The 16,888-nt window shown below is 38.3% G+C and overlaps 1 long non-coding RNA gene across 1 annotated transcript; it reads right to left on the bottom strand.

Annotated features, from left to right (window-relative positions):
• Nucleotides 1–5,145: 5,145 nt before the first annotated feature.
• LOC112135180 (uncharacterized) lies at nt 5,146–16,847 on the bottom strand. Its single transcript, XR_002916470.2, has 3 exons — nt 16,398–16,847; nt 10,213–12,902; nt 5,146–6,875 (listed from the first exon to the last, which is right to left on the bottom strand). It is a non-coding gene; the product is annotated as an uncharacterized LOC112135180 (long non-coding RNA).
• Between the last annotated feature and the right edge of the window lie 41 nt (nt 16,848–16,888).

Consider the following 16,888-nt stretch of genomic DNA (forward strand, 5'->3'; position numbering starts at 1 on the left):
GCCTGGTCTACAGAGTGAGACTCTGTCTAATAAAAAAAAAAAAAAAAGATACTGTTAAATTGCTTTCCAAAAGGGCTTTACTAATTGGTTCTCTCATGAAGTATGCATAAGTCTTCCTTTCCCAAAGTCCTTGCTAACACTGGATATTATCAAGACTTTAAATTTTCGCTAATGGTTCCTTAAGGAGCTCTTGCAAAATAAATAAACTAAAATAAAAACTTGCCAGTTTGATAGGTATAAAGTGATATATCACTCTTGTTTCAGTTTGCATTTTTACAATTTTTAGAGAACTTGAACATCTTATGTTTATTCCGTATTTGAATTTCTTCTGTGAATTGTTGATTGCTCATTTTTTTTTACTGAGTTGTCTTTTTAGAAGCTCTTTATATATTCTTTGCCAGTTACATATGTTGCAAATATGTCTTCTACTTGTCTTTTAATGTTTTAAAGGATATCATGCAACAAATAGAATTTTTAAACTGTCATGTAGTTGGATCTTTTCACGTTTTTCTTGATGGTTTTTGAGCTCACAGTGTTTTTAGAAGGCATCTTTATCCCAAGTAATGTTGTAAAAATATTATATTAATTTTTCTTCTAATAATTTATGGTTAATTAGCATTTTATGTTTTAATCCATTTAGAACTTTTTATGTGCTATGTGGTAGAAATACAACTTAATTTATTCCCCAAATGGTAGTTGCACATTCCCTAGCCATTTATTGAATTGTACATTCTTTCATCAGTGATTCCAAATGCTATATTTTTATGACTAAAAAGTCTTATATATACATGGGTCTGTTTTGGGCTTTAGATTCCATTTTCTGATTTATTTGTTAATGCCTTTTCCAAATTTCATGTTTTTTAAAACAGTTTTTAGTTTTATTTGACAAAAATAAAAATTGTACATACTTATAAGCTGCAATGTGATGTTTTGATACTACATACACGGTGGAATAATCAAATAAGGCTAACTAACATATCCATCACCTCAAATATTTATCATTTCTTTGTGGTAAGAATATTTAAAATCCTCTCTATTATCTACCTTGAAGTATACACAAATTATTAACTTTAATCACCATGACTTACAATAGAACACCAGAACTAATTTCTCCTCTCCAACTGAAACTTAGTACCCATTGCCCAACATCTTCCCTTTTCCCATTCACCCCCACCCCCAGACTCTGGTAATCACCATTCTACCATCTACTTCTATGAGGCTGACTTTTTTAGAGTCCACGTATAGATGAGATCATAGAGCAGTAGTTTCTCTGGCCTGGCTTATTTCATTTAACGTATGTCCTCAGATTTATCTACATTTTTGAAAATGACAGAATTTCCTGTTTTTTCTTTTTTAAAGCTGAATAGCATCCTGCTGTATATAGGTTTTATATAATTACATAAAAATCCATTTATTTGTTGATGGTCACTTAAGTTGTTTCCATATCTTGGCGATTGTGAATAATGCTGCAGTGAACATGGGAGTGTAGACATCTCTTTGACATATTAATTTCAGTTCCTTTGGGTAAATATCCAGAAGTGAGACTGATGGATCATATGGTAATTCTATTTTTAGCTTTTTGAAGAACCTCCTTACTATTTTCCAAGATAGCTATACAAAGTTAAAGGTGTCAATTTATCAAGAGGATATCACAGTCTTAAAAAAGATATGTACTCACCAATAGTGTACAAAGGTTCCCCTTTCTCATCATTGCCAATACTTTTTATGTTTTATCATTTTGATAACAGCCAATCTAGTGGATATGAAGTGATATCTCATTGTGATTTCAATTTGTATTTTTCTGATTATTAGAGATGTTGAGCATTTTTCATATATCTTTTGGCCATTTGTATGTCTTCTTTTGGTAAATGTCTATTTAAGTCCTTTGCCCATTTTTAAATAGGATTATTCGTTTTCTTGTTTATTGAGTAGTTTGAGTCCCTTATATATTTTGGGTATTAGCCCCTTAACAATGTGCAATTTTCAAATGTTCTTTCCTGATCTGTGGGCTGTTTCTTTACTTTATTTTTTCCTTTGCTGTGCAGAAGCTTTTTATTTCAATGCAATCCCATGTGTTTATTTTTGCTTTTATTGCCTGTACTTTTGGGGTCATACTCAAGAAATCACTGCCTAGATCAATGTCATAAAGCTTTCTCCCTATGTTTTCTTCTAGTAGTTTTATAGTTTCAGTTCTCACATTTAGGTCTTTAATCTATTTTGAGTTGATTATTGTGTAAGGGGTGAAATAAGAGTCCATCTTTATTCTTCTTCCATATGTGCCTATTTAGGTTTCCCAACACCGTTTATTAAAGAAACTGTCCTCTCACCATTGTGGATTCTTGGTATCTTTGTTAAAAATCAATTGACCATAGATGTGTGGGTTTATCTCTGGGCTCAATCCTACACCATTGATCAATATTTCTGTTTTTATGCCAGCATCATACTGTTTTGTTACTAGAGCTTTGTAATATATTTTGAAATTTGGTAGTGTGATGTCTTCGTCATTGATCTTTTTGATCCAGATTGGTTTTGGCCATTCAGGATCCTTTGTGTTTCCATACACATTTTAGGATTAATTTTTCCATTTCTGTGAAGAGTGACATTGGACTTTTGATAGGAATTGCATTGACTCTGTAGATTGCTTTGGGTATTATGACTTTTATCAATGTTTATTCTTCCAATCCATTAACACAGGATATATTTCCATTTATTTATGTCATTTTCAATTTTATTCATCAGTGTTTTATAATTTTCAGTATACATATCATTCACTTCCTTGTTTCAATTTACTCCTGATATATCTTATTTTTTAATGCTATTGTAAATGGGATTGTTTAATTAATTTCTTTTTCAGATAGCTCATTGTTAGTGTATAGAAGCACTACTGATTTTTGTAAGTTGATTTTGTGTCCTGCAGCTTTACTGAATTTGTTTACTAGTTCTAACAGCTTTTTGGTGGAATGTTTAAAGTTTTTTGCATATAAGATCAAGTCATCAGCAAACAGATAATTTTACTTTTTCCTTTCCTATTTGGATACTTTTTATTTCTTTCTCTTGCCTAACGGCTCTGGCTAGGACTTTCAGTACTATGTTGAACAAAAGGGATGAGAGCAGGCATCCTTATTTTGTTCCTGCTCTTAGAGAAAAAGCTTTCCATTTTTTCATGTTGAGTATGTTAGCTATGGGCTTGTCATATATGGCCTTTATTGTGTTGAGAAACATTCTTCCTATATGAAATTGATTAACAGTTTATATTATAAAAAGATGTTGAATTTTTTCAAACTTTTTTCTGCAACTATGTAATTGATCATGTTTTTTTTTTTTTTTTTTTTTTTTTTTTGACAAGGTCTCACTCTGTTGCCCAGGCTGGAGTGCAATGGCACAATCTCTGCTCACTGTAACCTCTACCTCCTGGGCTCAATTGATCCTCCTGTCTCAGCCTCCTGAGTGACTGGGGCTACAGGCATGTGCCACCACATCTGGCTAATTTTTGTATTTTTTTGTAGAGATGGAGTTTCGCCATGTTGCCCAGTCTGGTCTCGAACTCCTGAGTTCAAACGATCCTCCTGACTTGGCCTCCCAAAGTGCTGCACTTACATTACAGGTGTGAGCCACCATGCCCGGCCTGATCATATAGTTTTTGCCCTTTATTCTGCTAATATAGTGAATCATGTTGATTGATTTGTGTTTGTTGAACCAATCTTGCATCCCAGAGATCAATCCCACTGAATTATTGTGAATGATACTTTGAATGTCCTGCTGAATATGGTTAGCTAGTATTTTGTTGAGGATTTTTGCATCTATGTTCATCAGTGATATTGGCCTGTCGTTTTCTTTTCTTGTATATACCCATGTAACCACCATCCCTACTAAAATACAGATATACCTCAGAGATGTTATAGGTTTAGTTCCAGACCACTGCAAAGAAGTGAACATTGCAATGATTTTTTGATTTTCCATTGCATATAAAAGTTATGTTTGAACTATATTTTAGCCATTAAGTGTGCAATCACATTATGTCTAAAAAACCATTGTACATACCTTAACTGAAGATACTTGGCCAGGTGTGGTGGCTCATGCCTGTAATTCCAGAACTTTGGGAGGCTGAGGTGGGTGGATCACTTGAGGTCAGGAGTTCAAGACCAGCCTGGTCAACATGGTGAAACCCTGTCTCTACTAAAAATACAAAAATTAGCTGGGCATGGTGGTGAGCACCTGTAATCCCAGCTACTCGGGAGGCTGAGGCAGGAGACTTGCCTGAACCCAGGAGGCTCTTAGAGGTTGCAGTGAGCAGAGATTTCCCCACTGCACTCCAGCCTGGGTGACAGAGCAAGACCCCATCTCAAAAAAAAAAAAAAAAAAAAAAGAAAGAAAGAAAATACTTTATTGCTGCAAATGCAAATGATCATTTTGACCTTCAGTGAGCTGTAATCTTTTTGCTCATGGAGGATTTTTCCTCAATATTAATGACAACTGACTGATCAGTGTGGTGGTAGCTGAAGGTTGGGGTGGCTGTGGAAATTTCTTATGATAACACCATAACAATGAAGTTTGCCACATCGATTGACTCTTTCATGAAAGATTTTTCTGCAGCACATGATGCTGTTTAATAGCATTTTACACACACTAGAACTTCTTTTGAATTTGGAATCAATCCTCTCAAACTCTGCTGCTGCTTTATCAGCTAAATTTGTGTGATGTTCTAAATCCTTGGTTTTGATTTCAAAATGTTCACAGGATCTCCACCAGGAGTAGATTTCATCTTAAGAAACCACTTTCTTTGCTTATCCATAAGAAGTAACTCTTCATTTGTTCCAATTTGATCATTGCAGCAATTCATTGTCATCTACAGGCTCCATTTCTAATTCTGGTTCTTTTGCTATTTCCACCACATCTACAGTTACTCCTCCACTGAAGTTTTGAACCCTTGCAAGTCATCTATGAGGGTTGGAATCAACATCTTCCAAACTCCTGTTAGTGTTGGTATTTTGCCTCTGCCTATGAATCACAAATATTCTTAGTGGCTTCTAGAATGGTGAATCCTTTCCAGAAGGTTTTCAATATAGCTCAATATAGCTCTCCCTGATCCATGAGAAGAATCACCATCTATGGCAGCGATAGTCTTACAAATGTGTTTCTTTTTTCTTTTTTTTTTTGAGATGGAGTTTCACAGTTTCACTCTTGCTGCCCAGGCTGGAGTGCAATGGTGTGATCTTGGCTCACTGCAACCTCACCTCCCAGGTTCAAGCAGTTCTCCTGCCTCAGCCTCCCAAGTAGCTGGGATTACAGGCATGTGCCACCATGCCTGGCTAATTTTGTATTTTTAGTAGAGACAGGGTTTCTCCATGTTGGTCAGGCTGGTCTCGAATTCCCGACCTCAGGTGATCTGCCTGCCTCGGCCTCCAAAAGTGGTGGGATTACAGGCATGAGCCACTGTGCCTGGCCCAAAATGTGTTTCTTAAATAATAGGACTTAAAAGTCAAAATGACTGTTTGTTCCATGGGCTGCAGAATGGATGTTGTGTTAGCGGGCATAAAAATATTAATCTCCTTGTATATCTCACCAGAGCTCTTGGGTGACCAGGTATATTGTCAATAGCAGTAATATTTTGAAAGAAATCTTTTTTTTTCTGAGCAGTAGGTCTCAACAGTGGGCTTAAAATATTCAGTAAGGTATATTATAAACAGATATGCTGTCATCTAGGATTTGTTGTTCTATTTTTGGAGCACAGGCAGAATACATTTAGAATAATTCTTAAGTGTCCTAACATTTTCAGAATGGTACGTGAGCAATGGCTTCAACTTAAAGTACCAGCTGCATGAGCCCCTAACAGAAGAGTCAGTCTGTGCTGTGAGTCTTTGAAGCCAGGCGTTGACTTCTACTCTCTAGCTATGAAAGTCCCAGATGGCATTTTCTTTCAATAGAAGACTGTTCAGTTTATACTGGAAAGCTATTGTTGGCTGACCATGGTGGCTCACACCTGTATTTGTTGCACTTTGGGAGGCTGAGGCTGGAGGATTGCATGAGCCTAGGAGTTTGAGACCAGCCTGGGCAACATAGTGAGATCTTGTCTCTATTAAAAAAAAAAAAAATTCACCAGTCATGGTGGCATGTACCTGTAGTCCCAGCTACTTGTGAGGCTGAGGCAGTGGGGTCACTTGAGTCTGGGAGTTCAAGGCTGCAATTGTACTATGATCACACCACTGTACTCCAACCTGGGTGACAGAGCAAGACCGTGTCTCAAAAAAAAAAAAAAAAAAAAGAAAGAAAAAAAGAAAAAGAAAAGAAAAGCCTCATTTTATGTAATTGCCTTCATCAGTTCTTACCTAGATCTTTCAGATAACTTGCTGTAGCTTCTACATCAACACTTCCTTCTTGACCTGTTATGTTATAGCGATGGCTTCTTTCCTTAAACCTCATGAACCAAACTCTACTAGCTTCCAACTTTTCTTCTGCAGCTTTCTCACCTCTCTTAGTCTTCATAGAACTGAAGAGAGTTAGGGCCCTCTGGATTAAGCTTTTGCTTAAGGGAATGTTGTGGCTGGTTTGATCTTCTACCCAGATGACTCAAACTTTTTCTGTACCAGCAATAATGCTGTTTTGCTTTCTTATCAATTGTGTTTACTAGAGTAGCAATTAATTTACTTCTATAATTTTTCCTTTGCTTTAACAACTTGGCCTTTTGGTGCAAGAGGCCTTGCTTTCAGTCTGTTTCAGCTTTAAACATGCCTTCCTCACTCAGCTTAATCATTTCTAGCTTTTGATTTAAAGCGAGAGATACATGATTCTTTCTTCCACTTGCACAATTACAGACCATTGTAGGGTTATTAATTGGCCCTATTTCAATATTGTTGTGTCTCAGGGAATAGGAAGGCCTGAAGGGAAGAAGAGAAATGGAGTAATGGCCAGTTAGTGAAGCAGTCAGAACACAGAACATTGATCAATTAACTTCACTGTCTTACATGGGTGTGGTTTGCAGTGCCCCAAAACAATTACAATAGTAACATCAAAGATCAATGATCACAGGTCACCATAACAGATATAATAATAATGAACAAGTCTGAAATAGTGTAAGAGTTGCCAAAACGTGACACAGAGACATGAAGTGTGCACATGCTGTTGGGAAAATGGTGCTGATTAACTTGCTTGATGCAAGCTTGCCACAAACCCTCCACTTGTAAAAAAGTGCAGTATCTTCAAAGTGCAATAAAGCAAGTGCAATAAATGAGCTATGCCTATATAAAACAAACACCCTAGAAAACGGCCTGGCAGCTTTTTACAAAAAGTCAAATATATACCTACTATACGCCTCAGCAAATGAGTCCCAAGCATTCACCCACTGAATAATTTTAAGCAGAGTATGAATATGTGGAGATTTTTTGTATTTTTAATTAAAAAATTAACATGCAGTAAAATGGACTTTTTGCTGTACAGTTATATGAATTTTAACTATGCATGAAATATAACCAACATGAATCTAGATACAGAACAGTGCCATAACCCCCCCAAACTTCCTCGTTCTATCCTTTTATAGTCACACCCTCTCCCACCTCCAATCCCTGGAAAATACTGATTAGTTCTTCATTACCACAGTTTTGGATTTTTGAGAACATCATGTCAATGGAATCATATAGTACGTGACCTTTTGAGACTGGGTCCTTTCACTCAGTGTAATGCCTTTGAGTTTCATCCAAATTGTTCTGTGTATCAAAAATTCATTCCTTTTTTTTATTGGACAGTATTCCATTGTAATAATATACCATAGTTTACTTATTCATCTGTTGATGCACATTTTTAAAAATTTGAAAGCTATCCAGTTTACCAATTTTCAAATGGTTAGTAATTTTTGTCCTGTCAAAAAAAAGTTGCCTATGCCGAGGTCATTAATATATTCACCTGTGTTTTCTTTACACTTTTTGCTTTCATAGCTTTATGTTTTTTTGTTTTTATGGCTAGGTCTGTGTTGATTTGGGTCCTCCAGGATGCATATGCCAAATGGAGTTATAAGTGAAGGAGATTTATAATTGTAAAAGTTAAAGGAAAGAGAGTAGGAGTGGCAGAGAAAGTTTTCAGGCTGTGATACCAGTCTGATACCTGTGAAAAGAGTGGGGAAAAGAAAGAGGATTACATAAAAGAGCATCAAACTGTGGGGGTAGCTCTGGGAATGTATGAGAAGGCCCAGGGATCTCAAAAACAAATATTTTTCACAGAGAAGTCTCACACTGGCCAGAAACAGCAAATCTTTACATCATTGCATGCTCAGTCATCAGCTGGAGGATGCCCAGGAGGCAAGTGGCCTCAGCTCAAAAGTTATTAATAAGACAAATCCTGAAGACGTCCATAGCTGGTTTCACTAGTCTACATTCTTTGCTGCAGGTTCCTTCTTGAAGAGAGTTGCAAGTGGCATGTTTTCGTGTCTGCTACAGTCCCCTCTTTGCTTTACATGTATTTGTCCTTACACATTTGGAGTGCAGCTCCTCTATAGCTCTTGTCGACTTCAGGCCAGGTTTGCTGCACTTGCTCATTCACAGTCACATTGGACAAGGAAGTACCAAGAGGCACTCAAGTGGATCACCTGAATTTCACACATATTCCCCTCCACCACCATTGTCTAACATTATCTCTACCTCATCCTGCTCATCAGTGTCATCTAGACTACCAAGACTGTGACTCCTTCTCACAGCTTTGTGGTTCCTGGAAATGAAAAGTTCAGAGTGCCCATGTGGCAGCTGTAGCTTGTAGTTCAGTAGGAGGCTTGTTATGCCTCTTTTGGGAACCAAAATGTCTAAGGTTTTGAAGTCCAGGATTGCAGGAAGAGATGTACAAAGCTCCTTAGTGGTTATTGGGAGTGATGCTAGCTGGAATATTTCCTGCTTTCATCCTTTGGTTTCAAGATCCGTGTATTTCACTGGCTCTTCCAGGATGGAAGGGACTCAACATAATCAACCTGCCATCAAATGGACAAGTGGTCTCTTGAAGGAATAGTGTCATACAAGAGCACTGGTCTCTGCTGCTGCCATGGAGGACATTCAGAGGCAACAGTAGCTAGACTGACCTTGGTAAGAGGGAGTCCATGCTTTTGATCTCATCTGTAGCCTCCATCTCTGTTACTATGACCACTTCTTTCATGTGGCTATGTGGTCTGGGGTGGCTGAAGACAAAGGTTGGCTAACATTAGCAGGCTGAATTATTTTGTCCATAAAGTTGTTCTGTGCTTCTTCTGTGGTGGATGCCATCTGATAGGAAATTACATATGATATGAAAAATTTCATATGTTTAGCCATAGGCACCACATGCCTCTACCTAAGATCTCCTTGTCTCTGACCTTTCAGTCCATTTCCTTCTAAGCCTTTGATTAGCAGGACAAGCCACTTGCCACCACCCATGAGTCCATATATAGTCCATATATGAATCTCATCTTGAGCCACTTCTTTCACACAAAGTGAGTGAGCAGAGACATTGCTCACAGCTTCTCAGGAAAAATTTCCCTCAACACTTGTTCAAGAGTGTCCCCCATTGTGACTATAATGCAGCCACCATCTATTTTTGCCTTGCACTTTTATACCTAGACAGCCTATCTGAAAACTAACCTCTTAATTTTCCCCTTTCTTTAACTAGTAGTACAGGACTCCCATAAAGCCATAGATGTGAGCTGAGGGGAGGGGCCCTGGCGCAACTGTGGTGGGTGACATGGAGGTACCGGCTACCTCCTCATGTAGATTATGCCTACTCCTGTTCAGGTTTAATCCCAGATGCACTTTTTACATCTTATGATGAACTGATGCTTCGTTCACTCATCTTTATGACTTGATAGATCTGACAGAACCAAGTTCATAATGGGCACTTTTTTTTTTTTTTGAGACAGAATCTTGCTCTGTTGCCCAGGCCAGAGTGCAGTGGTGCCGTCTTGGCTCACTGCAAGCTCCGCCTCCCAGGTTCACACCATTCTCCTGCCTCAGCCTCCTGAGTAGCTGGGACTAAAGGCATGTGCCACCACGCCTGGCTAATTTTTTTATATTTTTAGTAGAGACGGGGTTTCACCGTGTTAGCCAGGATGGTCTCGATCTCCTGATCTCGTGATCCACCTGCCTCGGCCTCCCAAAGTGCTGGGATTACAGGCATGAGCCATGGCGCCTGGCCCATAATGGGTACTTTTTGACAAATACATTCTAGAGGGTGGCAGATAAACTCTTCTAAGATTCTGGGACTCACCACTTCAGTAAATACTTCAGAGATCTGATGATCAAAGGCATGTAGAGATATCCTCTTTAAAAAATGTCTTTTTTGGTTGCTGTTGCATCTTCTCCTGCTACAGTGTTTCTCAACCTTTTTGTTGTTAATGCCCTGGTAAGGAAGTTTTTTAGACATTTTACCCCTAATTACCTCTCCATCATGAAATATTGATAGCACAGATGTACTGTATATTTGTTTAGGTAGTGTGACCTTTGGAAGACTACAGGACCACATAAACCATTAAATACCAATTTTTGCCCCCTTGGGGGTGATATTGTTCCTAGTAAGGATTCATGTCCTACTACAAAGAAGGAAGTGCAATGTCATGGGTCTCTTTGGGTTGTGGAAGCAATACATTCTGTATCTCCAAATGCTAATCCAGCAGATAAAATGTGACATGGAATGCTGCCACGTTTGAATGGGGCTTAGGACAGAAAATGTAGCAGGTCCAGGTTGTGATGTAAGTAAGCTGTACTGCTGCTTTGAGCAAAACAAGCTGCCATTCTCTGTGATTTTGTGTCAGTGAAGGAAAAGGATGCAGTGTGGAGATTATGGCAAGCCCAACTAGGAAAATAAAAAATTTAAGGAGGTGCTCACTCTCAGGTTTTGCAAGTGCAGGCTCAGCACCTAACAGTGAGTGCTTAGATTTTTCATAGGAGATGCCCTGCTTGCCTCACCAAAGTCCTGTCCCTGTCCCTGCGGGTCAAGCTTTCTGGACCACCCCTGACCTTGTTGGTTGTTAAGGTAACTCAAGTTACTCCTATATTTTGTTCTAGAACTTTTATAGATTTAGATTTTACATTTAGGTCTATATGTGAATATATTTATGGAGGTGTTGGGAGATAATTCTCCATAGATCTTATGTTTTTGCTTATCTTCTGAGCAATTGTATTCCTAGCTTTTTTCTAGACTGTCTTTTCAAGAATGTCCGTATAGCAAACAGCTTTGGAAAATATAGTGTCTCCCTCTGGGGAAGAAGGCAGGTTTGTTGGCTGTTCATGATAATAAAGACAATGTCTTCCACTGGAAAAAGGTTGAAAAGGTTTTCTAGCAATGGTTTTAGAAAATATTGGGGTTTCCTAAATAGGGTTGCTCTTGGGTAATGCAACTCACTGAGTGTGCTCTATGGGAATTAGGGCTTGAAGAACTAGCACAAATGTTGTTACTCTGATTACTGCTATTGCTGTGATTAATAAATTGTTCTTTATCCCTGGCCCAGGAATCTCATATCTCCTGCCAGTGTCTATGAATCTGTGGCATGCTAACTTGTTTTCTAGCAAGGTAAAATTACAGACTCTCACTATTCTTACCATTTTTGGTAATAAAGATGAAATACTGACAAGACATGGCTTTCTGGAATAAGAAAGACAAGAGCCTTCCCACAGTTCAGTGATAATTTGAGGGAAGTCTGTAGGATTTAGTAGCAGCCATATTATTCAAACTGTCTAGTCAATCAAGCAATAAGTGATCCTCCCCTCTTTCACTGTCTGCTACCAAGGAGGAACTAGGGAGATGGCTGCAGGCTGAATACTGGAAAATAGGTTCATTGAGGTGGGGGCAGGAGGGTCAGTCTGATGGTCAGTGTCACTCCCATCCCATTGTAACAACGAGAACTAAGATCCATTCTGGGTTAGAGTAAGGTTCTGATCCTTTTCAGAAAATAGTTACAAAGATATGCATCTCTAAATGCAAAAGGAGAGGATTTGGGACTGCTACGGACAGAAATTTTGCAAATCTTAAGAACTTTGGCTTGTTAGCTTGGGAGATGACGGAGAGAGGTGCACAATGTTTGTTAAGGAGGAGTGGCAATAGCAATGGCAACCTCTTACAGCTCAACTTCTCCTGAATTCTATCAGGCCAATATTAGATCTTTTTGAAGATGACAGTACGAGTTTTCTTGGAGTAGGCTCTGGCTGCTGTAAGTGTATCTGGCCCTCTCAGTAAGAGATTCCTGAGACAGAGAACCTGCCACGGGAAACCAGAGATGAAGCAATATCTAGTATTCAGGCCCTTACTATCCTGCTTTGGGTTGATACTCTCCACCTAGTCCCCTGACACTGACCCATAAAAGCCACAAGTGAGGGACATAATGGGTTTTTATATGTTTTATAAAAATTCCCTTGTCACTCTTGCTCTTGACTGACTGTTTCAGATGAAAATTTTAGGTGAGATTAGAAGCATGATTGGAAAGAGGTTATAGTTACTAGAATGGGACACATTAATTTTGTGGCAGCGTTAGAGAGAGAGAGAGAGACAGAGAGAGAGAGACTGAGACCTAAGCACTTGGAAAGGCACTGGGGGATAAAGGGACATTAGTATTAATATTCTTTTGTCTTTTAGAACTGATCCTGGAGCTTTCCCTCACAAAGGAAAATGCCCTGGTGCAGCTTTTGCAAACTGTTTCAAGTCCTTGAATTTAACTGATTCCTGGGTCTGTTAACCTCTGTTAGATGGCTTTGACCACAATTTGATTACTATTCTCTTATTCTTTCTGAGAAGTCTATTAGAAACGGCAGTGAATGGCCTCAGCTTCTTCATTTTCCATGCAAAAACTTGTCAACAGCTTGTATGTATTGCCTGTAGACAGTCCCATAGCTGTCACTTAGGTATTTTGTGGTGGTGGATTAAACAGGATAGGAAAGATTGGACTGACTTCCATCATGTGGTACCTACAAAAACAAGGACTCTCAATTATTCAAACTGAACTGGGAATCCTAAGGTGTATCAGTGATTGGGAGGCCATGTTGGAGGCATGGTCAACCTGTGCCTCATGAGCAATATGAGTGCCATTTTGGTGGAGGTAGGGGGAAAGGGGATACCCAACAAACGCAGACAAGACTTTATTTCCAGGGCACTCAATACTCCCTGACTATACTTCTTGTAATGTATACCTCCAATTTTGTTTTTCTTTTAAAGAGTCATTCTGGCTATTGCAGATCCTTCCTATTTCCAAATGAACTTTAGCATCAGGTTACAAATTGCTTCACAAAAGCCTGATGGTATTTTCAATGGAATTGCATTGGATTTATAGATCAATTTGGGGAGAACTGACATCCTAACATTATTAAATCTTCTGATTCATGAACACAGTGTATCTTCATTTATTTAGGTCTTTTTATTTTCTCTCAGCAATTTTTTGTAGTTATCACTGTAACTTTTTACCTTATTGAGTGCTGGAAGGTTTTGTATGCCTATAAATAGTCTTGAGCTGTGTTTTGGGTCTCAGCTAAGTTACTGGAAACATTCAATCCTTTCAGATCTTACTTTTAAGCTTTGTTTGACAGGTCCAGAGGAGTGTTTAGTTTAAGACTGTTTTTGAACCCTTCCTGAGGCAAAACTCTTTTGAGCACTTTACTCACTGCCCCTTAAATTATAAAACTTTTGACTCTAGCTGGTGGTAACATGAAATATTGAGCACTGAGTATCATATCCTATCATGGCACCGAGTATCATATCCTATCATGCTTCCAGGTGGTTCTTTCCCTGGCGATGGATAGTTTTCATACATGTATACAGTGATCATTACCCAGTTGAAGACTAAAGGGGTCCCCTAAAGATTTATGGAGCTCTCTTTGTTCTTTAATTTCTTCTCTAGGATTCTCTCCTTTGAACTGTAGCTTCCTTGGCCTTCCTGGACACCTCCTTCCCTCAACTCAGAGACTGCTAGAAGCTGCCTGGGTTTTCTGTTCTTTGTATCATGACTTGGAACCACCTGTCTTCAGGGAGTAAGCTTAGGAAATAATAGGGATCATCTTGTTTGTTTCCTGTTATGCAGGGGTCATTATCATTCATTACCTGATAACCAAGGTATCAAAATTCATTGTTTCATATATTTTGTCTGATTCTTTACTTATTCCAGACAGGAGGATAAACCCAGTTGCTGTTACTCCATCTTGGCTGGAAGCAGAACCCTTCACATAAACCCAGTTGCTGTTACTCCATCTTGGCTGGAAGCAGAACCCTTCACATTATCCCTTGAAGGATAATATGTATGGTATGTGTCCATGGCACAAGGTCTATGATTTAATTTAAATTAACTTTCAGGTATGGCATGAGGCAGGGGTCATGGATAATTTTTTTTCTCTCAATGATATCAGCTTTCATTTTCATTGTTGGAAAGATTTTTCTTTCCCCATTGAAGTGCACTGGCACTGTTTAAAATCAATTGACTTTATATATGTGGATATATTTCTTAACCCTCTATTTGTTCCATTTTTGTCTAACTTCGTGTAATATACTATTTTACTATAACTTTATAACTCTTGAAAACCTGTAGTATATGCCATTTAAATATTTGCTCATTTTTTTCAAGATTGTTTTGGCTCTAGCCTTTTTCATTTCCATATACATTGCAAAATTATTTTCCCAGTTTCTAGAAAATAATCTGCTTGGATTGTGATCATAAACGCATTTAATCCGTAGATAAATATTGATAGACATAGACTTAAAAAGTTGATATTTTAGCAATATTGGGTCTTCTAATCCATTAATATGGTATATAATCTCCATTTATTTGGATCTTCTTTAATTTCTCTCAGTAATGTTATACAGTTTTCATTGTAGATGTCTGGAAATTGTATGTTGTCTGGAAATACAGCTTTATTTCTTTCATTGAAATCATTATGCCTTTATTTCTTTTTCTTGCCTTATTGCTCTTGCTAAGACCTCCAGTATAATACTGAATAGACATAGTGAGAGCAAATATCCTTGCCTCCTTCCACTCTTAAGGAAAAATCAATTTTTCACTATTAAAAATGATGTTAGCTGGAGATAGTTCACAGATGTCCTTCATCAGATGAAAAAGTTCCTTTCTATTCATAAGTATTGTTTGTTTTCAAAGAATAATCGATTCATGTCACAGACTCAAACCACTGCAAAATTTGATATTACACGCTTAAATTTATTAACTTTTTAAACTTCTTTGCTTTACATTGTCAGCACTGATAACTTTTCTGTGGTTCTTAGCTGTGCTGACTATGAAGGCCACAGATACGAATGGTAAACTTCTGGCTAGACTCATGCTGAGAGTTTTGCTAATGTATGCTAACTTGACAACTTGCCCATTAAGATTTTACCAACAAAATTAGAAATGACTAGATATAATCCATTTTCAGGGTTCCAGAAAATAACTGAAATTGGTTTGTCAAATCTAAGGTCTTCTTTAATCTCTCCCGACTTTTAGTTCTATCTTTCCTATCCCTTTCATTTACAATGGTTTTGGGAGATTTTGAATTTAGCAATTCAATTCTTTCTAAACTACTTTCTTAATTTTATTGCCAATTTTAAAAAATAAAAAATTGTTGGTGGAAAGCTTAATAAATCTGATCATTTATATGTATATTTTCTTTATTACTGATATAAAACACACATACTGAAAAGTGCACAAATAAGTATATGCCTTCATGGTTTTTTTTTTCTGTTTTAGATGGAGTCTCGCTCTGTTGCCCAGGCTGGAGCACAATGGCACAATCTCGGCTCACTGCAACCTCCACCTCCTGGGTTCAAGTGATTCTCCTGCCTTAGCCTCCCAAGTAGCTGGGATTACAGGCACCCGCCATCAAGCCCGGCTAATTTTTGTATTTTTAGTAGAGACGGGGTTTCACCATGTTGGCCAGGCTAGTCTCGAACTCCTGACCTCAAGTGATGCACTGCCTCAGCCTCCCAAAGTGCTGGGATTACAGGTGCGAGCCACTGCGCCCAGCCTGCCTTCATGAATTTTTGAACACACCCAGAAAGAGCAGAAGACAGAACATTTCTGGTACTCCAGAAGATGTGTTGTTTTCCGTTTCCAGGCAACCCCAGTGGTAACTCCCAGTGGTGTGCTGGAGCTAGCCTACTCCAGCTCTTGGGAGCTGATAAATTTTCAGGAATCTCTTGTGAGGCATTCAGATTTTACTGGAAAATTAGAAATAATTAGATATAATCAATTTTCAGAGTTTTAGAAAATAGTTGAAATCTACCAAGTCAAATCTAAGGTCTCCTTTAAATCTCCTGGTTTTTAGTTTTAGTTCCATCTTTCCTATTCCTTTCCTTTACACACAGGCATTATTAACAGTTAAATTATATCAATTAGTATTTTAAAATATTAAAAACATTTTACTTTGTTCAACTTAAAGACAAAATTAATATATTTCTTGAGGTCAAATTATCTAAAAAAACTCTACCTTGTAAAATTGCATCTTAAAGCAGTGCGTGGAAACTGATGGCAAGAAACCACCTAAGTGTCACAACTCTGCTTCAAGTTAATTACTAGTCCATTTGATTTTGTTTTGCTTTTAAGATCACGAAGCTGATGTACACTTCCATGCGAGCTTAGAATCTGGTAATGAACTCCACAATACACTGAAAAGAGCTTGAGGAGACAGTAGATGAATGAAGGACTGGGGCTCTGGTTTTGTAAGTGAAGCCCAGGTTCTCAAAGGTCCTACCAGGCCTGTACTTTATTTCTCCTCCGCAGGCCTCTAGGCCAAATGCCTGGGTGAATCTGCGCTCAGGGGGCGTCCTGGAATTACACTTGGGAGAGAATAAGAAAGGAGGAGGCCGATGTGCCCATGGACATTATTAACCTTCCGGCGAAACCCCACAGCCGCCAAACTGCGTCTCCTCTTCCGCTCTCGGCGCGCAGCTCACGCCCGCAGCGTCAGCGACGCCGGCG

Source organism: Pongo abelii, chromosome 8 (genome assembly GCF_028885655.2).
Source record: "Pongo abelii isolate AG06213 chromosome 8, NHGRI_mPonAbe1-v2.0_pri, whole genome shotgun sequence".
Lineage (NCBI taxonomy): Eukaryota > Metazoa > Chordata > Mammalia > Primates > Hominidae > Pongo > Pongo abelii.